Source organism: Bombina bombina, chromosome 5 (genome assembly GCF_027579735.1).
Source record: "Bombina bombina isolate aBomBom1 chromosome 5, aBomBom1.pri, whole genome shotgun sequence".
In the NCBI taxonomy this organism is placed as follows: Eukaryota; Metazoa; Chordata; class Amphibia; order Anura; family Bombinatoridae; genus Bombina; species Bombina bombina.
This window is the reverse complement of record NC_069503.1, coordinates 659,788,315-659,813,682: the sequence shown is the minus strand read 5'-3', so window position 1 is coordinate 659,813,682 and position 25,368 is coordinate 659,788,315.

Genomic DNA, 25,368 nt, shown 5'->3' with positions numbered 1-25,368 from the left:
AAGGAAACTGTCTGCTATTATTTAACACAGTCAAAAAATTGTTGGTTTGTTTTAAATGCACACTACTGTTACACCAGATATGAGTTGCACTGGGGTGACACTGTGCCCTGGCAGGCAGGCACTGAAACGCACACGTGTGAAGGAAACTGACTGCTATTATTTAACACAGTCAAAAAATTTTTTTATTTTTTTAATGTACACTACTGTTACACCAGATATGAGTTGCACTGGGGTGACACTGTGCACTGGCAGTCATGAACTGAAACGCACACGTGTGAAGGAAATTGACTGCTATTATTTAACACAGTCAAAAAAGTGTTGTTTTTAAAATATCTACACTACTGTTACACCAGATATGAGTTGCACTGGGGTGACACTGTGCACTGGCAGACACGCACTGAAATGCACACGTGTGAAGGAAACTGTCTGTTATTATTTAACACAGTCAAAAAAGTGTTGTTTTTTTTAAATGTACACTACTGTTACACCAGATATGAGTGGTGGCACTGGGCAAGTGGGCACAGTATACGCTGTGAGTCTGACACATACGCTGGCAACTGCACTTAGATTACACAGGGAAAAAAAAAGCAGACTGATGTTCTAGTCCTAAAAAGGGCTTTTTGGGGTGCTGTCCTTACAGCAGAGATCAGATGAGTCCTTCAGGACTGTAGTGGACACTGAATACACTAGCTTAGCTATCGATTTCCCTATTAAATCAGCAGCAGCTACACTGTCCCTCCTCTCACTAAGAATGCAGCTTCCCGAATGAATCTAAAATGGATGCTGTCCAGGAGGTAGGAGGGTCTGGGAGGGAGTGTCTGCTGCTGATTGATTGGAATGTGTCTGCTGACTGTGAGGTACAGGGTCAAAGTTTACTCAATGATGATGAATAGGGGGCGGATTGAACATTGCATATGTTCGCCCGCTGCGGCGAACGCGAACAAGCTATGTTCACCGGGAACTATTTGCCGGCGAACTATTCGGGACATCACTACATCCTCCACAATTAAAATTTGGCATCCTGAAAATCCCATCTATTGAGCGTTATAATAAATAATTCTGATGAGAGGGACAAATTGTTGCAATATTAACTTATGAGGGAAAAGTTAATTCGAAGAGGTTATAAGGAATCTGACATCAGTAGAGTGTGGAATGAGATTGCGCACCTTGATCAGGAAATGCTTATTTCCACTGTTAGTGAGAAAAAAATCAGAAGCCAAGGTGATCTATTTCATTACCACTTATACTCCAGCTAGCCTAATAGTTAAGAAAACTTTGGCAAAAAATTGGTTTATTTTCACTGAAGACCCATCCCTACCATTTGCTGTAGCCTCAAAACCCTATTGGTTAAACATGATATTCCATGTGAGTCCCAAAGTTGGTAACCCAAAGGTCGGGTTGGCTGTTTCAAATGTGGTAGCTGTGTCACCTGCAACACTATGATAGCAGGTGACCCTTTTACCCATCCCTATAGATCTAAAAAATGTAATATCAAACACAGACTGTCCTGTACCTCAGATTACATGGTGTATATTATTATCTGTCCATGTGGGAAATATTACGTTGGTAAGACCTTTACATCTTTCAGAGACCGCCTTGCCAACCACAAAAGCGCCATAAGAGCTGCTTATAGAGATGGCACAAGTGACCAACCTGTGGCCCATCATTTTTTAGAAAATAAACACACCACAGTATTTAATGCTTTTTTTATTTGTATACAATATTGGGTGCCCATCATACATATGACATATGCTTTTTATTTTTCCATATTGTTCAATACTTGGTATGTTTTTTTTCCAGTAAAACATCAATGCTACATACTACTTATAAGCATTACATTTAATCATCCTCTATCCCTATTAAAAACACTGGGTGATCAGTGCATCTCCAGTTTTCTGGGGAAGGATATACACTGTTTGGAAATGGCGTCTTGAAACAACAAAATGATTAGCAGGTATGTCTACTGATGTAACTATTATGCTAACAAGGTGATAGAGATGTATTTAAAATGTAGCGAGTAACCGTTAGTCCCACACACAGTAAGAAGCAATGATATTGGTTGTGATAACAAGTAATGATGCTAAAAGAGAATTGATACGTTTTACTGTTTGCTAATATGATGTCCTTTAAGGCGACGTTTTACATAGAGAATACATTAAATACATTTTAGACAACACAATGTTTCTCAATGTAGCAACTGTTAACATATTAATGGCTTAAGGTTATGTGTAAAACTCAATAGTGACAGATGTTATTTAAGTGAACAAATACAACTCTCCTAATATGCTAATTAACTTGTTCTGATACATATTATAAGGACACTTTGGCCCCTATTTATGAAAGTCTGGCGGACCTGATCCGCACTGTCGCAATACGCTCGCCGTATTCATCATTGCACAAGCAGCTCACAAGAGCTGCTGGTGCAACGCCGCCCCCTGGTGATTGGCCGCCAGCAGGGGGGTGTCAATCAACCCGATCGTACTCGATCAGGTTGATTTCCGGCGATGTCTGTCTGCCTGCTCAGAGCAGGCGGACAGGTTATGGAGCAGCGGTCTTTGTGACCGCTGCTTCATAACTGCTATTTCTGGTGAGCCTGCAGTCTCGCCAGAAACACGGGGGCTTGATAAATATGCCCCTATATGTGATGATACATTGTTTGTTATTGGATACATATGTAACTTGGTGAGCTGGAAATTTTTAATTGATTATTTTGTATAAATAAGGAGATAATAGTTAGGGATGAAATTTGTGTTTTTTGCATGTTTTAACATATTTGTACAAATAAAAAATTGTTTTGTACATCTAATTGATTTGTAAATATAACAATTATAGATTGTCTTGATAAAGGTTCACTGTGGAGCCAAAATGTTGACTTTTGTGATGCAATATTGATAATAAAAATATCAGTTGAATTCAATCAAGACCTGTGAGTGCCCTCCATTTTACATTTATATATATGAACACTATTTGAGGAGACACCTGGGCTACATATGAGACATCCAAAGGAAGGAGTGCATGAATTGAAAGATATATGCTGTATATATATATATATATATATATATATATATATATATATATACCTACCATTTCAAGATCTCTCCCAAAACCAGGGTACACATCCTATGACCCTGTAACATGCTCAGCCCTTGGTGCTCAATAGCACTCTCAGGAAGCTGTGCTATTGAGCACCAAGGGCTGAGCATGTTACAGGGTCATAGGATGTGAAACCCTGTTCAGTCTGAGGGTGCAATCCCCTTCTGTGTTTTGTATATGTCTATGGTGATTACATAAGTCTGTGAACCCTTGACTTGTTCTCACTTTGTTTGATTGAGAGCTTTCATTTGTATGGCTGTATTAGGGACCCAGGTTAGGAGAGACCTTGATGTGGTACCTGGACTTGTCCCATTTGGCCAGATGTGGTAACTAACTCTTCCAGTTTTGCTTTTAATCTTAGCTGTGTGCTTGCAAGTAAGTGCCAGACTTCCACTGTGTGTTAATTTGTTTTGTAATTTTCTCTATGGCTTTGCACCCTGATTTGTCTGGAGTTAACTCCCTGGGGCTCTGGGGACTGTGCAGCTACCTGAGCACCCAGGGTTGTGTATGTTGCAGGATCATGAGATGTGTACCCGGTCCAGTTTGAGAGTGCAGTCCACTCCCTCATTTTCATTTGCCTGATCTGGATATTATATTCCTAAATGTGAGTTTGTTTGCTGGACATTGGACTTGTCTGCTGTGTCTCTTATCTATTGTACCTAACCTCTTCATAGACTGACACTGAATTTCCGATTCTCCTTTAGACAGATTATATTGTACTGTTCCTCTGGATTACCCTGTTCACCTGGCTCCTCCCAGTCTTCATCTGTCTGCTTCTAGAGCTTTCATCATCAAATAAACCCCTTTCTGTTACAATAACTACAAGGCCATCTTGACTAGGAACGTTTGATATGTAGTTCCATATCCAAACTCAGCACATGGGTCCATTTGTGGTCTATATTGGAAACATAAAACCATGTTACAAAAAACTCAAAAACTTTTTTAACATTTCTTGGTGAAGAATACCTTAATGATATGTGTTACTATGTGTTAGAACTCTTTTATGCTAGTTTAAATATTATACTATTTGACATTTGTTAGAATAGTTTTAAGCTAGGTCATTTTAATTTTTATTTCAGTAACATATGTTGATAATGTTTACATATATACATCAATTTATTGTTATAATTAGTATGCATGCTTTTGGCATCCTTGTTTATCTTTCTATTTTCTTTTATGTCTTACACCTGTTAAAAACAATAAAAAATGCTTTAAAATAAATAAAACAAGTTAATACATAAATAGTTTAGACTTCATCCCATGCTGAACACCTTTAGTACGAAAACTGTTGTATGAATAAATCACATATTTCTTAAATTATTTTATTTCCCTTGCAATTGCTTAAGGAGATTAAAACTCTAGCTGCCCATGCTAAATATATTATGGCTTTGAAAAATAGGAAAAACATATGTTGAAAGAAGCTTTTGAAAATGTCCCTGATTTCTTAAATAATTTAAATACTGCATAGCTTAGGGTGATTGCAAATCTATAAAATATATCATACAATGCAGGATTCCCCAGAGGCAAGTGCATAAAAATGATTACATATGTTTATGCATAAATACAATCTGGTACATAAAATCTAAATTGCAGTATATCATTTAATTTTGTTTATATTCCTTGCCTGCGAAACATGGTAGTTAAAATTCACAAACTCAAAGCTTATTTACACTTTAATATATCTTTCCAGTATATTTTATTTATTCTGTAAGCATATTAAGCTTATACAGAAAATGTTAGATTTATTTAAAAAAAAAAAATAATAATAATCTATTTTGAAGATTTTTTTTTTTCTTGTTTTGGGGCTGATCAAAGATGTTGACATCCATTCAGAGCTATACAAGTATGTACTGACTGTGAATTTACTTAACTCCAGGTTAGCTACTTTCAAAATACATTACAACAGAACTTATAGCAGGCTTAAATCAAAATGGTTGAACGTGACTTTGTTAAGAAAAATAAGCCAACTTGCTAATGGAAACAAAGCATTAAAGGGATAGTAAACACCAAAAATGTTATTGTTTAAAAAGACAGATAATCCCGTTATTTACCATTCCCCAGTTTTGCATAACCAACACTGTTATAGAAATAGCATTTTTACATCTGTAATTACCTTGTATCTAAGCTGCTGCTGACTGCCTCCTTATCTCAGATCTTTTGACAGACTTCCATTTCAGGCAATTAGTGCTGACTCTTAAATAACTTCACGTGCATGAGCACAGTGCTATCTATATGAAACGCATGAACTAACACCCTCTAGCTGTGAAAAACTGTCAAATGCAGAGACGGCCTTCAAAGTCTTAGAAATTAGCATATGAGCCTATCTATGTTTAGCTTTCAACTAAGAATAACAAAGAACAAAGCAAATTAGATGATAAAAGTAAATTAGAAAGTTGTTTAAAATGACATGACCTATCTGAATCATGAAAGTTTAATTTGGACTTTACTATCCCTTTAACCAATTTGAGATTTATCAGAACACAACAAAAACAGAATTCAATAATTTTTAGGTCAATTTAGAAAGGGAGACAATTAAAAATGATTAATAAAAAGCAAACATTCTGCCTGCAAATGTTGTAGATAAATTCTTAAAATAAAATACATGTTTTAAATAAAGGGACACTAACAGCCAATTAAAAATAGAAAATTAAGGCTAAAATCTAATAATATTAAAATATAAATGAAAGTAGAGTAATTTAAAATTAAATAATTTAAATTAAATTCAATTTCAGTTTTATATTATTCATATTTAGGACTAGATTACAAGTGGAGTGGTATTTTGTGTTATCGCTATAGCGAAATTTTCATTTTTGCGCTAGTCGCATTCTGCTGGTATTACAAGTTGAAAATAAACAGTTTTTCTCTAGCAGTAACCAAAATCGCAAATAAAGTCAAAAACAATATTGCGATAACGTTAACGCATTCACCCATAACTTAACAATAGGGATGGGCGAATGTGTTTATATTCAAATTTTAGAACAAATTTTATTGTAGAAATTCGATTTACATAATAGAATGTTGATAAGAACGAATATTCTTAAAAATGCTATTTCGAATGTCACTTTCGAATTTGAATGTCACATTCAAATTCGAATATTACATTTATAAAACAGTTGTAGAATAGAAATACTATTTCAAATTTGAATTTCACATTCAAATTTGAATTTCACATTCAAATTCGAAAATATTACATTTATAAAACAGTTAGACTAGAAATACTATTTTGAATTTGAATGTTACATTCAAATCCGAATGTCACATTCTAATTCATATATTACATTTAAAATCCACAATATTAGACTAGAAATACTATTTCAAATTTAAATGTGACATTTAAATTCGAATGTAGCATTCAAATTTGAATATTATATTTATTAAACACAGTTGTAGACTAGAAATACTATTTCGAATTTGAATGTTACATTCAAATTCGAATGTCACATTCAAATTCGAATATTACATTTTAACACCCCACGATCGCGCAAACACTATCGCATATTTGCGTTCTCCATAGAAGTCAATGGAGAGAAAAAAGATGTTGAAAAAAAACCTGGCACTTCAATATCGCGAAACAACATAGCATGTTCTCATTAGGCCTAACATGACATGAATATAGGAATATTTAATTTTCCAATGTTCTTTACATAATGGAATATGTTCTATGTATTCATAATTAAATATTTCTACATATATCTGATGGTTTATTAAACAAATATATATTTATATCTATCTATCTATCTATCTATCTATCTATGTATATCTACTGTATATATATATATATATATATATATATATATATATATATATATATATATATATAATTATATACAGGTATAGATATATACAGATATAATAGGAATATCTATTTATAAATACTTAGAACATCATATTCCCCTATGTGCAGAACATTGGAATATAAAATATATACAGTAAATACATAATTAAGACCTTTATTAAATATGAATATTGCATAAATATATTTTTACAAGTTTTCATCTACTTAACTGTAAAGGGCTCCAATGCACTTATATATATGTCTATATATGTGTACTTATATATTTATGTGTTTATATGTGTATATATGTCTGTACATATATGTATGCATATATAAATACATATGTAAATATATATATATATATACTGTATATATATATATATATATATATATATATATATATGTATATATATATATATATATATATATATATATATACACACATACATATACATCTTTAATAATGTATCTGTGTGTATCTCAATGTTAACATTGGGACTTTTTAATTCTAACAGCAAATAACTCATATCTTTGAGCCCTTATAACTTTTTTGTGCAATATGTTTTGGGAATAATTTGTTTTAGACAGTGTTATTATGAGTTTAAGTGTACATTGTAATGTATTTTTGATCTGTTTTGTGAGACTTTTTTTTCCAGAAAACAGTTAACCACACCTCTAAGATCGCTTTAAGAATTGTAGATTAAATCGCGTTTGCACTAGTGTAATCGTGATTTCGCTCAACTTGTAATATCAGCGCAATTAAAAATGCATGCGGAAACACAATATCGCTTGTGCAAAAATGTTTGCGCCTCACTTTTAATCTAGCCCTTAATGTATAATTTAATGTTATCAAATGATATAATATTATATATTATGCCTAACAGTTATGCAGATGTAGATGATTCATTATACTTCTAGATCTTTTAAGACCAGATTAGCAGAGCATAAAACCCCAATACGAATGTTTGATCCCTTCCAATATAACTCTTGTCTAGGAAATCACTTTAGTGACTTCAATCATATTAGCAATTTGAGGTGGAAAGTCATTAAAAGACTTATGTTTACTATATAAGTCCATGGAGGAATTAATGTTGTTTTGTAATCTAAGTAATCTCTTTTAAATGTTAATTATGGCTGTTTTAGTTGGTATGAAGTAGTGCATATAACACTATTTAAATATTACAGAATGTATAAATAGACCATGCTATTTTACAATAACAATTTACTTTTTCATTTTTTTTTTCTTCCAGTCTATAGTATATTTTACAAAAATTGTCACCTCAAGATACTGTTATTTAACTTTGTGCACAAGGAAATAAAACATGTTTTGACTTTCTAAAACAATTCAAATGCTTGTTCATACTAGAAGATTGCATTTTTATTATATAAGAAAACATTGTTTATAATGCAGAATAAGGGAAATGTTTAAAATAAATGTCATCATTAGTACATACAATAAACAAAATATTTTGGTATACACAAACTACTCAAAGAAGAAGGCCTAGATTATAAGTGGAGAGGGATTTTGCCCAAGATTTCTAGTGAAAATTGCACTGGAGTGAAATTGGAGGATCCTATTCTGTACAGTGAGAAATGATGGCTTTGCAAGAATGAAGTGACTCATTAATTTTAATGGCAGAAATGGTACTTTTAATCTTATTTCTAAAGCAAAAGCTTGCAAAATTAAAAAAACAACATTTTTTTTTGCAATAAAGTTACAAAAAAATGTGTGATGAACAATTTTATAGTGTAATGCATGTAAATAACACATCATACACACATACACTATATACTCATAATTCCCAATCTTAAAAAAACAATACCATTAATTTCACAACTACTAAATATTTTTGGTATTGTCACCACATCACAACACAAAATGCTGTACCTTCAACATGGTGTCTTTCTTACTTACTTGCCAACGTATTTCATCTTGATTATTTGAAAACTTGTGTAATGGATCTAAAAAAAAGTGAATAAACACCCCTTCAGCAAAAAGCCCCAAGATGCCTAAGGATAACAATCTCATCTTAAATAATGAAAGCAATGTAAATTGAAATTATACATAGAAATATTAAATATATACAGGCATTACATAAAGTTGTTTGCCTTTTATTTATTTTTAGGTTGCAACCATGATTACTATATTCTCACTTTTCCATTAGTTCTCATGTGCTTTGAGAGAATAGATATAACTAGCCAATTAATATAGTTAAATATATCAATTTCAGGACTAACAAACATGGAATGACTAAAAGCAGATATGTATACAGGCTTAATGAATCTAAACCTTTGTATGTTAAGTACATCTAAAAGGGCATTAGTGTATTTAGTATATGAACAAATGCAATGTACTTTGTAAAAAGTCTTGAAATAGTATGAACAAGAAAAAAAAATCATAAGAGGCCAATTATGTGGTTTATAAAGTCCTGTATGAGCCGCTACCATGACTTTACCAAACCATTTCACTTTGGTTAATATTTCCTGTGTACTGAATATTATTACTGACTGACAAAAAAAATAATAACTATATAAGCATGAATTTCCAATTAGCGCTTTTCATGGAAAGTATAGGGAGAGTTTGTTAAAGGACCAGTAAAAACAATAGATTTACATAATAAACAAATACACAATAAAAAGACAATGCAATAGCACCTAGTATGAACTTCAAATGAATAGTAGATTTTCTACTAGTTCTACTCCTCCATGCGACAGAAATGAGCCAATCACAAATGCATATACATATAGTCTATGAAATCTTGCACATGCTAAGTAGGAGCCGGTAATTTAAAAAAGTGTAAATATGAACAGACTGCACATTTTGTTGATGGAAGTAAATTGGAAAGTTGTTTAAAATTGCATGCCATTTCTGAATCATGAAAGTTTAATTTTAAGTTGAGTGTCCCTTTAACACAGGTTCTAGCGATAAAAAATATTTGGACCTTGTAATTGCATTTCTCGCGATTATGCTCCACTTGTAATAAATATGTACATGTATGTATTTATATATATATGTATATGTGTTTACATATGTATTTATGTGTATATATATATATATATATATATATATATATATATATACTGTATATATATATATTTACAGACATATATACACACATAAATACATATGTACACACATATAGACATATAAAAGTGCATTGAAACCCTTTGCAGAGAAGTAGATTAAAACATGCAAAATCCATTTACTGTAAATATTTCACATTCCAATGTTCTTCACAAAGCAGAATATGTTCTATGTATTTATAAATTGATGTTCCTATAATATATATCTGTATATATAGAAGAAGGTGTGTTAATAGGAATAGCACTCCAAGTTACAGAAAATTAGACATGTGCACGCCTGAAAATTTTGTTTAGTTTCGTATCGATTCAGTATTTTTAATTTAGTTTCTGATGCATTCAGATATATTCTTATACCATTCATTAATTTTGGATGCATTTCAATTGATTCGTTATAGTGGTCATTCGTTTCGGATGCATTCGGAAGTTTGGTATGTTCGGATTCATTCATTATGTTATGTTACGTTAATTTGGATGGTTCCAACAAGCACAAAATGGATAATTTCACTGTTCTATCTCACTATATTTAATTGTAATACATCTCTATTAGTTTTTTTTAATAATAAATATGGAACGGCGAAGGAATTGAGATTAGTCCAAAAATCAGACTATCGCGCCATGGCCATTCGAATAAAACAAATGAATCCAAACTAATTTGGATTTTTCATTACAAATTGATTCAGATTATATTAGCTTCATTACTAGGGTGATTTGGAGATTCGGATACATCCGAATATCTGAATCACCTGAGTTTCATCCGAATTTTGATTCGGAACGAAACAAATTGCACATATCTACAGAAAATGAGACTCAAGGGTAAACCAAAATGACTGTATAGTGTAATACTGTTAAATAACTATTATGGTAGCAGAAATAGTAAATGTTCACCTTTTCATATCTCAACATTATGAGGTATGTATCCAATAGTGTGGGGATCTATGTCCCTGTCTGAGCTAATGTCAAATAATGCAAGAACAGATATATATATATATATATATATATAAAACGGTAGAAATCTGTTTATAGATATTTAAAAACATTTGCAGGACTCCAATTTACTATATCAGAATCAAAATTAAGGATCTGATTAAAAGCCCAATACTTTTATTGTGACTCAATGAAACAAAATAAAGTAAAAAAAAATTGTGTTAAGCGTTTCAGTATTTTATATAGGTCAAAAAATGCCTTAATACCTCTAACCTGTATAACATATGAGGTAAAAGCTAATGACCCTTAAATGTATTAAAAGTGTACTTGATGTACATGTATACTAAAAAAGTGGAACTAAAAGAAGTAAAATAATATTGAAAAAAGTCCTGAGTATTCCTTGGTGATCTAGTGTGCCTGGTGTATGGCGTTCTCATTGCTGTCTCTCACTCGTTCAACCGGAAATGGATTTTTGAAAACCGTAAGTAATGTTACTTTCTCACTAAACCTTACGCTTTCGTGGACTGCTAATTCACTTCATCAGAAGTGTACCCACTTCAATCTGGGCCATCTTTTATCCAGAGAAACTGGAAATGAGAAATATTTACTTGAAGTAATTTAATCAAAAAGCACATTATTTTGACGTTTTTTCCCAAGTTTGTAATACTCTTACTTTAGAAACATTATTTAGTTGTATTAAAAAAGTAGAATTATTTTAAATGAGAAATTTATTTTTAATCCTAACATAGTAACATAGTAGATGATGTTGAAAAAAACAATCATATCCATGCATTTTGTTTCCAGCCAGAAATGTATCCAAACATTTTTTAAATGTATCTAGGGTATTGGCATTCACTACCTCCTTTGGTAATGAGTTCAACAATTGTATTGCGCTTACAGTGAAAAAACGTTTCCATTGCAGGAGATTAAATCTCCTTTCCTCCAACCTTAAATTGTGACCTCTTGTCACAATTAATTATCTTGGAATAAATTGAGCTTCTGCCATCTCTGTATGTGGGCCTTGAATATATTTATAAAAAGTAATCATGACACCTCTCAAGCACCTTTTTTCTAGGGAAAACAGACCCAGTTTGGCTAGCCTCTCCACATAGCTTAAATTTTCTATTCCTCTTATTAGCTTTGTGGCCCATTTCTGAACTTTTTCTAGTTCTGCAATATTTTTTTTTTGTGATCGGTCCCCAGAACTGCACTTCATACTTAAGGTGAGATCTTACCAGGGATTTACAGTATATAGTGACATAATTATACTTTCCTCCCTTGAATCAATGCCTCATTTAATACATGCTAGTATCTGATTAGCCTTTGAAGCCACTGCCCTGCATTGTGCATCCATCTTTAGCTTGTTATCTATTACTCCCAAATTCCTTTCCTCCTCTGTTTGGCTAAGTCTTGTCCAATTTAAATAATACACTGCATGCTTATTTTTACTTCCCAAACGTAGAACCTTGCATTTTCTTGTATTAAATCAAATTTTCCATTTACCTGCCCATACTTCTAATTTTTGCAGATCCCTTTGTAACGAAAGTTCATTCTGCTTTAATCTAATGACCTTACTTAACTTAGTATCATCTGCAAAAATAGAGATGTCGCTATTTAATCCTTGCTCCAAGTCATAAATAAAAATATTAAAAAGAACAGGGTCCAGTACTGATCCCTGGGGGACTTCACTGATTACCTTTGTCCAATCTGAGTATGATCCATTCACTTCTACTCGTTGTTCCCTATCTTTTATCCAGTTATTTATCCATGAGCTAACATTTTCAGATATTCCCAGTTCCTTACTTTTGTGCATTAATATCTCATGTGGATCAAATGCCTTTGCAAAGTATAAGTATATCACATCAACTGATTCGCCTTTATCTATATTTTTACTTACTTCCTCGTAGAATCTAATTAGATTAGTTTTGACATTATCTATTTCTCATAAAACCATGCTGATTTGAATTCATAATCTTATTTACACGAATATGCTCATCAATATTATCCTGTATAATCCCTTCAAATATCTTCCCCACTATTGATGTCAGAATAACTGGTCTATAGCTTCCTGGATCATTCCTGCTTCCCTTTTTGAAAAGTGACACCACATCAGCTTTACGCCAGTCCTGGGGTACTATGCCTGAGGATAATGAATCTTGAAAAATTAAGAGTAGTGGTTTGTCTATAACAGTGCTAAATTCCCGTAACACCCTTGGGTGTATTCAATCTGGGCCTGGAGTTTTATTTACCTTAATATTATCAAGTTGTTTCCTGATATCCTCTAGACATAACCCAGTTAATGATATGGGCTGGCATGTTCTAGTTTGTTCAAAAATATACTCCATTGTTTCCTTGCTTGAAGAAAAGAACTGGTTTAGTACCTCAGCCTTCTCCCTGTCACTGTGAATCATGCTACCCTCCACGCATTTTAATGTACCTATATTGTCCTTCTTAGATTTTTTGCTATTTATGTACTTAAATAACCTTTTAGGGTTAGACTTAGAATCCTTTGCAATTATTCTTTTATTTTCAATTTTGGCTAATTTGATTGCCTTTATTGCATGCTTTGTTACATTCCTTATAAGTTTGGTATGTTGAGTCTGTATTATTTTCTTTGAATAATTTAAATGCCCTACGTTTTTTTCTAATTTATCTTAACACATTTTTATTCAGCCATATTGATTTGGATTTTTTATTTTTATAACCATATGGTTTATGTTGAACATTGTTTGTTTAATAAAAAAGATTTTCTATTATTTACTTAATGGACAGGCATCAATAAAAATATTATTTTCTTATTTATTTGATTGACATTTCTCTTATTTTATTTTACTTTGTTATGAACCTAGGGTGCTTATAGGGGATCACAAGAAATGTCATTTCTTTTAAAAAACAAAACTGCCAGATTTATATCCACATTCAGTCCATAAGGTTCTCTTATGCTTAACTGGTGTATCCATATGTTTCTCTTCTACTAAACTGTAATAGTCTTCCTTTTCCCCATCTAGAAGATACTTGTTTGATTGCTTTGATGTTGAAGTCTATTGGATTTTTTTTATAAAATTCCTCAAACTGAGTCCATATTCCGAATCCTTCCCTTCTATATTCTGGATGTGCTCCAGTACTCTTTTTTTAAAGTTATTTTAGTTTATCCGAATGTATAACACATATTAGGATTTGCAATTGAGGAAGGTCTGTACCTTAATTTACTTATTTCCAGTGTTTATAAACCATTTATTCTGTGTTTTATTGTGATTAATGTGTTTGCAGCGTTCATTTTTTTTTCTGCCACATTTAAAAAATCCCTTTAGGTGTGAAAATGTTTTATTGATTATTTCTGTCATTAATTTAGTTAGTGTCAACATATTCTTTACATTCATATTCATTTTATATGTGACTATTGGTTTACTCTGTAGTTCTTTTCTTAAAATTAGATCCTTTTTTAGGATGGCCCAATGGTTCTTAATGATTTGTTCTACTTCTCTTGCTGCACTGTTGTTTGTGGTGATAAAACAAGGACCTTTTTGTTCTGAAACTTACTTTTCTGATCTTTTTGGGGGGTCATAATAGGGATTTTCTGTCCAGAACCCTTGCTTTATTGAGTGCTTCTTCTATATGTTTGTTGCCAAATTGTTTTTACCTGAATTTTTCTTTTAGAGAAAGCAGCTTCCTCTTCTTTTCTTGAGCAGCTCATTTTTAACCTTTGAAATTGGCCAAAATGGTATATTCTTTATCCATCTTCAATGATGGCCACTGCTAGCATGTAAGTAACCATTAGTATCTGTTTCTTTGGTGTAACGTTTAGTATTTATTTTATATTTTTTAATGAATAAAGTGATATCCAAAAAAATAATTTCTTGCTTATTCTACTCTTTTGTAAATCTAAGGTTAAAATTATTTACATTGATGATATCAGCAAATTGTTAAAGAAGGCTTTATCGCCTCTCCAAATGATTTAAATTTTGTCTATAAATATGTACCATTGGACAATATGTGATTAAACTGATTTTCTTGCCAAATTCTACTAACCTCGAAGATGCCCATATAAATTGGGAAAATTAAGGGCAAAGTTTGGGCCCATATTCATTCCAAAAGACTATATATAAAAAATGTAAAAAGCACATATAAATAAAATTACAAATAAAGGAATATCTTACAGAAGCGGCTCAAAGGGCCAAAGCTGATAATTACAATAAAAACAAAGGTAATAACAGGTGATCAGTGTGAGTGGTACACCAGAATAAGAGTGTATACTGATAAAACAGAATTAGCCTAAGTACAACTGTAGCAAGTGCATCAAGCAAAAAACTAATAAACAATAATACAAACAATAGTGTTCAAAATTAGTGTTACAAAAATAGTGTTCCAAAAAATAGAAAAATGCACTGCAGTGCAAAAAAAAGGGGGGTAGCAAAATAATTGTATAGATACAATCAAATAGTGAGTGAGTGCAAATGGATATAAAAATGCTAGCTACTTAATCCAGTGAGGTTAAGATATAATTAAATAAAATACACAATATGCAATAACATAAAAAATAAAATACACAATAAGCAATAACATAAAAAATAAAAAATAAAATATAAAATATAATCCAAAAAAGTGTTCAAAAAGTTGATCAACAAATGTTAGTGAAGAACAAAAATAAGTCAATCAAAACTAAAAAATGGAAAAAAAGGGTGATGAAAAGCAAGGTGAAAGTGAGGAAATTGATTCCTTCCAATGTTAGTTACTTTAACAGATCCAAATTCCTGAGTGTGGTTGCTGAAGTAGCTGATTGGATCCTAGCACCTGTCAGCTGCTCCTATGGTATCCTAAAAAGTGTCCCTGTAAAAAAAGAAATTCACAACATAGTGTATCCAATATGAGAATGAAGTAAAGATTAAAGTAATGCTTACCAATATGTCAACGCGTTTCTGCCCTCAAAAAAGGGCCTTTCTCAAGACTAGTCACTATGTTGTGAATTTCTTTTTTTACAGGGACACTTTTTAGGATACCATAGGAGCAGCTGACAGGTGCTAGGATCCAATCAGCTACTTCAGCAACCACACTCAGGAATTTGGATCTGTTAAAGTAACTAACATTGGAAGGAATCAATTTCCTCACTTTCACCTTGCTTTTCATCACCCTTTTTTTCCATTTTTTAGTTTTGATTGACTTATTTTTGTTCTTCACTAACATTTGTTGATCAACTTTTTGAACACTTTTTTGGATTATATTTTATATTTTATTTTTTATTTTTTATGTTATTGCTTATTGTGTATTTTATTTTTTATGTTATTGCATATTGTGTATTTTATTTAATTATATCTTAACCTCACTGGATTAAGTAGCTAGCATTTTTATATCCATTTGCACTCACTCACTATTTGATTGTATCTATACAATTATTTTGCTACCCCCCTTTTTTTGCACTGCAGTGCATTTTTCTATTTTTCTATTTTTTGGAACACTATTTTTGTAACACTAATTTTGAACACTATTGTTTGTATTATTGTTTATTAGTTTTTTGCTTGATGCACTTGCTACAGTTGTACTTAGGCTAATTCTGTTTTATCAGTATACACTCTTATTCTGGTGTACCACTCACACTGATCACCTGTTATTACCTTTGTTTTTATTGTAATTATCAGCTTTGGCCCTTTGAGCCGCTTCTGTAAGATATTCCTGTATTTGTAATTTTATTTATATGTGCTTTTTACATTTTTTATATATAGTCTTTTATTACTGATGCTTTTTAGCATGGTTCATTAAATAATCTTCTTTTATCTCTCTGTGAGTATATTTATCCCTTGGCCTCTTGTTGGCGCTGTATTCACTTCTTACTACTTGTGCATATTTTTTGGAGGTTGGTTAGGATCTCTGTTTGGATACAGCTTGGGGATTACCTTAGCGCTTGTACACACACCCTTTTTCATTTTTGCCCATATTCATTCCAACATGTAAAAATATTTTCCCTTCTAAAGTAAAGTGATTTTGGGACAAGATGGACTCAATAGCCTCGATAATGAAATTCACTTGATTAGGGTTCATATTGATTTTTAATGTGTATTCAATTGCCTCAATTCTTTTATTATGTGGAATTGTTGTATATGAAGCGGATACATCAAGTATAACAAAAGCATAATAATTTTCCCATTTGATTTCTTCTAATTTGGAGAGTAGATGAGGTGTGTCTCTTATGTATGATTTCACATTTGGTACCCTAGGTTGTAGATTAGAATCAACATATTGAGAGAGATTATTTTTAAGATTATTTATCTCTGAGATAATTGTTCTCCCTGGTGTAGATGATAGCCATTTTTGGATTATCAGTTATGAGGAATTTGAACTCCTCATCTGTAAGTATTTTGTTTCTATGGGCTCTGTCAATTAGATACATATATTCATATAAAAATATTTATGTTATATAATTTTTGAATATTTTGTAGTACAGTCTGCAAGTTATCTCATTGCCTCTGTTAGACAGTCTTCAAAGTTTAGGACTACTACAGCCCCTTGTTATCTGCTTCTCTAAAAATTATGCTTTGATCCTCACATAAACATTTTAAGGCTTGTTTTTCAATTAGTATTTTTTAATTTAAGGGATTGGCAGAGGGTGTTCAAATCTTTCAGTGCAATGTCCTCAAACATTGTAATGAATTTACCTTTTGAGTATACTGGATAGAAAACCGATTGATGTTTAAATGTACTATGTATTTTTTTCAAATTCCCTAGTGAGTAATGATTCTTTATCTAGATGTTCCAGACTTGATAAAGCTTCTTGGTCCCCTTGGGTGAGTTGTCTTTGTCTGTTATTATCCTTTTCATAGTGGTCTCTTTCCCCAATTTTAATGGTATCGTTTTTATTATTATATTTTGTACTTAAATTCATACCTTTCTTTAGAGATTTCTGATCCTTAGAGAAATGCCTTTAAAGTTTTAGCTTTCTGATAAATTTGCTTGTATCAATAAATAATGTGAAAGTCCTTTTTTTAGAAATTTCTGTTAGTGGTCGCTTGAAAGGTTTAAAATTTTTATTTTATTTTCATTTCTTTTTCCTGGTTCAGATTCGTTAGTGAAAGTTTGGATTTTTTTCTTCTTCTGTGTAATCTAGTCTGCATTTTTATTGTCTGGAAGGAGAGTGTATGGGGAATTGTAAAGGTGATTCTCTTTTTTCGTGTATTTCTAAAAATCTTTATTTTGATTTTGTTTGTGTGTTTGTGTAGAGCCATGAGTTATTTTTTTCTTCTCCAATTGGGAGTAAAAGTTTTAGATTTCCTGGGTGGATTTTTGTATGTATTTTCCCATCTAATTTTATTTATCCTACTCATTTAACTTAGTTTGTAGTTTAGTTCATATTATTGTTGTACTAGTTATTTTGTTGTTTCACTATGGGCCCTCTGTTTGTAGTCAAATTGCTCTTTTTAACCTTTTTAGGAATCTGGTTAGAACTTTGTAGGTGACAACTGGATATATTTTCATTATTAAGGAAATACTATAAGCATTTTAAAAAAATTGGGGTTTCTGTCATGTCAATGAACTCATTCTCAGGAGAAACCTATGTAGTATCGGGTTTTATTCTCATCTTAATCCATATTTAGTTTTTTTCTTTTTATTATATTTCCCTCTGTTTTTCTGGTTCTGGATTCTATCTCCATATCTAGCTGTTGGTAATATAAATGGCTCTAGTTTCTGTCTTATCTCTAGTATTTATTTTCATATTTTTGTTAGGTTTTGTTCCCTAAATCTTATAAGAATGCCCATTATTATTTTAGAGCATTTTTCCATTGCACCCTCACAAACTATAATTAATTTAATATCAGTAGAATTAAATATGTTTTTTTTTCTTTAGCTTTAAACTTTTAGGGATTAGATCTACTTTAAGTTAGTTTTCCAGGCCAATGATATTGTGCAAATGATTTAGCTCCAGTTTTTTCAGTTTCTCTAATTGAATAAATTAAGCTCTTGGATTTGTATTTGCAGGTGTAACTTTATTTTTCGTTGTAAAGTTATTATTTGTGGACCACAACCTTTGTCTGGTTGTATGTGTCCATATAATTGCTAAAAGTGAAAATGGCCATGTTGCTTGCTTAATTATAAAAAAAAGGACAAAAAGAAAATGAGATTCACTAAGGGGGCTGCTGCTCAGAAATAAGTGGGGTAAAGACCATTTTTGTTGAGAGAGATTTATTAAAACGCTGAATATATCTGTACCTATATATAATCATGTGTGTGTGTATATAAATATGTATTTAGATATAGATTTATATTTACCAAAATACCATCAGATATATGTAGAAATATGTATTTATTTTTTATGATTAAATAGAACATATTCTGCTATGTCAAGAACATTGGAATGTGAAATATTAATATTTTCATATCAGGTTAGCGCACTTGAGAATATGCAATCAGGTTTACATGTTAGTAGGGTGTTAGCTTTTTTTTTACACTTTTTTACTCCATTGACTACTGTGGGGGAATACGTTAATGTGATTGGGATATTCAAAGTTCGCTTTTTTGCGTGTGTCGGGTTAGCACGCAAGCAAAAACATTTTACTTTCAACTTGTAATACAAGCCCTACCCGACGTGCACAAAACCCTTACTTCTAGACTTTTACTCCACTTGTAATCTGGCCCTAACTTGGATATTTCTCTTACAGATTTTTGCTCTAATTTATACTTTACATATCTGATAATCTATTTTCTCTGTTACATGTAGCATTACATTAAAAAAAGAACATTCTATAGGTTTTATAGTGATTTAGCCAAATATATCTATTAGATAGTTGGTTCTTAAGAGTTGCACAGTATATATAACACAGAAACATATGGCTAGATTACGAGTTTTGTCTGTAAAGCCATGCTTTGCTAACGAGCCTTTTTTTTCCAGCGCTCACTTTAAACAACGCTGGTATTACAAGTTTTCTGGATGGCTGTGTTAGCCTCAGAAAAGTGAGCGTTGAGCAAATTTAGCGCCACTTCTCATGGTAAGCTGGCTAAAACGTGCTTGTGCACGATTTCCCCATAGGAAACAATGGGGCTGAGACGGCTGAAAAAAACCTAACACCTGCAAAAAAGCAGCGTTCAGCTCCTAACACAGCCCCATTGTTTCCTATGGGAAAAAACTTTCTAAGTCTACACCTAACACCTTAACATGAACCCCGAGTCTAAACACCCCTAACCTTACACTTATTAACCCCTAATCTGCCGCTCCGGAAACCGCCGACACCTACATTATACCTATGAACCCCTAATCTGCTGCCCCTAACATTGCAGACACCTACATTATATTTATTAACCCCTAATCTGCTGCCCCCAACGTCGCCGCCACCTACCTACAATTATTAACACCTAATCTGCCGACCGGACATCGCCGCCACTATAATTAATGTATTAACCCCTAAAACGCCGCACTCCCACCTCGCAAACACTATAAAATTTGTTGTAACCCCTAATCTGCCGTCCCTAACATCGCCGCCATCTACCTACAATTATTAACCCCTAATCTGCCGTCCCTAACATCGCCGCCATCTACCTACAATTATTAACCCCTAATCTGCCGCCCCCAACGTCGCCGCTACTATATAAAATGTATTAACCCCTAAACCTTAGTCTAACCCTAATCCTAACACCCCCCTAACTTAAATCTTTTTTTAATAAATCTAAATAAAATTACTATAATTAAATAAATTATTCCTATTTAAAACTAAATACTTACCTATAAAATAAACCCTAATATAGCTACAATATAACTAATAGTTACATTGTAGCTATTTTAGGATTTATTTTTATTTTACAGGAAACGTTGTATTTATTTTAACTAGGTACAATAGTTATTAAATAGTTATTAACTATTTAATAACTACCTAGGTAAAATAAATACAAATATACCTGTAAAATAAACCCTAACCTAAGTTATAATTACACCTAACACTACTCTATAATTAAATTAATTACCTAAACTACCTACAATTAAATACAATTAAATTAAATAAACTAAATTACGGAAAAAAACCCCCACTAAATTACAGAAAATAAAAAAGAAATTGCAATATTTTAAACTGATTACACCTAATCTAAACCCCCTAATAAAATAAAAAAGCACCCCAAAATAATAAAATTCCCTACCCTACACTAAATTACAAATAGCCCTTAAAAGGGCCTTTTGCGGGGCATTGCCCCAAAGTAATCAGCTCTATTACCTGTAAAAAAAAGAATACAATACCCCCTCCAACATTACAACCCACCACCCACAAACCCCTACTCTAAAACCCACCCAATACCCCCTTAAAAATTCTAACACTACCCCATTGAAGATCACCCTACCTTGAGCCGTCTTCACCCAGTCGGGCACCAGTGGTCATCCGATCCGTCCAGAAGTCTTCATCCAATGGGCCAGAAGAGGACAGCCAGACCGGCAGAAGTCTTCATCCTATCCGGGCAGAAGAGGACATCCGGACCGGGAGAAGGCTTCATCCAAGCGGCATCTTCTATCTTCATCCATCCGACGAGGAACGGCTCCATCTTGAAGACCTCCGGCGCGGAACATCCTTCTAGGCCGACGACTAACGACGAATGAATATTTCTTTAAATGACGTCATCCAAGATGATAACTAATTAATAACTATTTACTAACTAGTCTACCTAGTTAAAATAAATACAAACTTACAGGTAAGTATTTAGTTTTAAATAGGAATTATTTAGGTAATAAATGTAAGGTTTATTTAGATTTATTTAATTATATTTAAGTTAGGGGGTGTTAGGGTTAGGTTTAGGGGTTAATAGGTTTATTATAGCGGCGGTGTGGGTGGACTGCAGATTAGGGGTTAATAATCTTTAAATAGTGTTTGCGATGCAGGAGGGTGGCGGTTTAGGGGTTAAAAACGGTAATGTAAGTGGCGGCAATGTTAGGGGCAGCATATTCGGGGTTAATAGTTTTATTTATGTGGCGGCGATGTTAAGGGTGGCAGATTAGTGGTTAATAGTTTTATGTAGGTGGCTGCGATGTTGGGGGAGGCAGATTAGGGGTGTTTAGACATGGGGTTTATGTTAGGGTGTTAGGTTAAAAGGTAACTTTTTCTTTCCCCATAGACATCAATGGGGCTGCGTTATGGATCCCTTGTTTCCGCGATCGCAGGTGTTAGACTTTTTTTTTTTGCCAGCCCTCCCCATTGATGTCTGTGGGGAAATCGTACACGAGCACGTCAAAGCAGCGCTTGTATTTGGCTGAGATATGGAGCTCAACGCAACCATATCGCCCGCACAAGCCTGCTTTTTGCAAACGTGTAATAGTAGCGCTATGAAAGGTGACTGGTGAAAATAACGTACAAGTAATTAGCGAGCAGCCATAACGCAAAACTCGTAATCTGGCTGAATGTTAGTAGCATATTTATTTTTATTAAAAAAATAACTGCAATAAGCAATTATAAGTGTTTTAAAGTTGACGGGTGTGGGGTCTTTACATAGCAGTCTATGGTAACTGTGTGTTCCCAGTAAATATATATTTGTATATAAGTATTTACATATATATTTACAATTTGCTGCCATCGCTGCAAGATTTACCCCCTTCGCTGTGCTAGTTCTCATGCCATGTCTGATGGCATGAGAACGAGTCTCCCATTGGAGCCTAAGGAAACACACTCTCATGAGGGCAATGCTTCCCAGCAATGTGAATGCGAACTCACGTTCGCATTGCTCTCAACTTGTAATACCAGCTCACATTTGCGTGCAATAGTATTACTCAAAAACTTGTAATCTAGCCCTCAGTGTATAATTATTGATCACATACCTCCAATGACCATGCAAAGATACTTTAACAAATGGATGGATTTTGGCACTGTCTCTTTGCAGTATTTAATAGTCTTTAATAGTTTTTTGTAGATTTGTGCTCAGCGGAAAAATTTGTTTTGGTTCGTTTCGGATCCATTCGGATGTTTTCGAATTTTGTTTTCAGATCGATTTGAATTCGGATACATTGAATGCATTAGTTTCGGATTCGTTCGGATTCATTCGGATTCGAATAAATTTGGATGTATTCGGTTCGGATTCGATTAGTAAATTCGGAAGTTCTGTATGTGTTAGGTGGGATGTGCTGTGTATTAGACTAGTATTATGTACTGTAATATTAGGTGTAACCCATAGCAGAGTGATATAACCTAATATACAGTACAATACTAGTGTTATTGTGATTAGTCCATGGCCATCCGAATGTTACGAATAAATCCAAACTAATTCGGATTTATTCATTAGATTCGGTGCTACGGTAATTCGGAAATTCAAATTGATCCGAATCCCCGAATTTGACAAATTCGTCTGAATTTAAATTCAGAGCGAAACGAAACAAACATGTCCAGTTTTTGGAGAATATTGAACATGTATAGTAATTTAAGAAGCTAAGTATATACATACTATAGTACTCCACATGATGTTGTTTTTAATTTTTTGTTGTAGATACACATTGGAGCTCTGTGTCACCAGGGAAGTAAAGACAAGATCATGTAATTGCTGGTGTGCTGTCACCAACCAGGAGTGCGGCATTTGAGACATAACAGAATGTGGTGAACTTACATATTCTGCAATCTTTGTGTTTGACAACAAGGGTAGTGCCCTTATGCTTTAAACATATGAATATCAAAGCATCAAGATTTTAAAACGACCTCCTACTTTACTGTAGTCTCTCTCACTCTCTCTGCCTATCTATCTATCTATCTATCTATCTATCTATCTATCTATCTATCTATCTATCTATCTATCTATCTATCTCATATATATTGCAGTCCTGTTGTAATGCACTCAAGTAGTAAATACACAATTATTAATCATTATGCACACATATTCAGAAAATACAGCACAAAGTATACTATACATCTATGTTCTGAATGTGTACTTATTACTTTTAATTCTTCTTTTGGCCAACATCTTATAAAAACAAGTAATTTCATCCTAATTTTTTTTTTCTAAATAAATCATTCTTTCTAAAGAACACTGCTTACTATCAGAAAAAAGATCTACAGTCAGTAGTCTTGAATGGGTCTGTTAATTGATCACAGGCTATATCGAAAGACAAAGGAAAGAGACAATGCAGTGTCACATCAGTAGTGCAGTATCAGACAATAAGATTTATATATATTTTTTTTAAATGTTATGCTCATGGATGAATGTTTGTCTGAATTTATTAAAAAAAACATTCAGTATCAAAATAAATAGGGAGAATTGGGATAATATAAAATGGGTAATATTTCAGGAAATTCTACATAGTATCACTTTTGTTACAACTATTTTATGTTTGTTTTTTTTTAAATATTTTTTTACTTGGTACCATTTAGATAAATTACATGTAATACATAATTGACGTGCAATGCTAAAAATTTTGTTTCATTTCGTTTTCATTAGTTAAATAAATCATGTTTGCTTTGGCTAATTAGTTTAGTTAAGTTAAAAAATATTTTTTTTTGGCATATTAGTTATGTTAAGTTAAATCATTTTTTCTGATCCTTTTTTTTTTTTTCTGATCCATTCTTTATTCATATGCATTATTCTATTCTTAAGTTTAGAATAATGCATATGAATAAAGAATGGATCTGAAAAAACGGAAGGATCCGAAAAAAAACTATTTAACTTAACATAACTAAAATGCCGACGATTGCCGAAACACAATTGTCTAAAACCGCCGCCGCCTCCACCAACATCACCAACACTAAATAAAGCTATTAACCCCTAAACTGCCATCCCCCCACATCGCCAACACTACCTAAACCTATTAACCCCTAAACCGCCGCCTCCCCACCCATATTGCCGACACTAAATAAACCTATTAACCTATAAACCACCATTCCCCGACATCGCTGACACTAACTAAACCTATTAACTTCTAAACTGCAATTCCCGACATCGCCGACACTAACTAAACCTATTAACCCCTAAACCACAGTTCCCAGACATCGTTGACACTAACTAAATCTATTAACCCTTAAACCGCAGTTCCCCGGCATCTCCAACAATAACTAAACCTATTAACCCCTAAACTGCCATCCCACACATGGCAACAACCTAATTAAACTATATTAACCCCTAAACCTAGCACCCCCTAACTTTAACATAATTAAAATAGACCTAAATTAAAGTTACAATAATTAACTAACTACCTATTTAAAAATAAATACAAACTTACCTGTGAAATAAAAATAAAATAATGTGAACAGCCAATAGGATTTAAGCAGCTCTCATTTCTATTGGCTGATTTTAATCATGAAGCATGAAGATGCTTCGCTGCTGGGATGAAGATCTTTCACCGGACTTCAGCAATTGTAAGTACCGAATTTGGGGTTAGTGTTAGGTATAGTTTTTGTTTTTTTGGGGTGTTTTTTTTTAGATTAGGGCATTTTTTATTTTAATGGACTGAAAAAGAGCTGAATGTCCTTTTAAGGACAGTAAAAGAGCTGAATGTCCTTTTAAGTGCAATGCACATTCAAATGCTCTTTTCAGGGCAATGGGTAGATTAGGTTTTT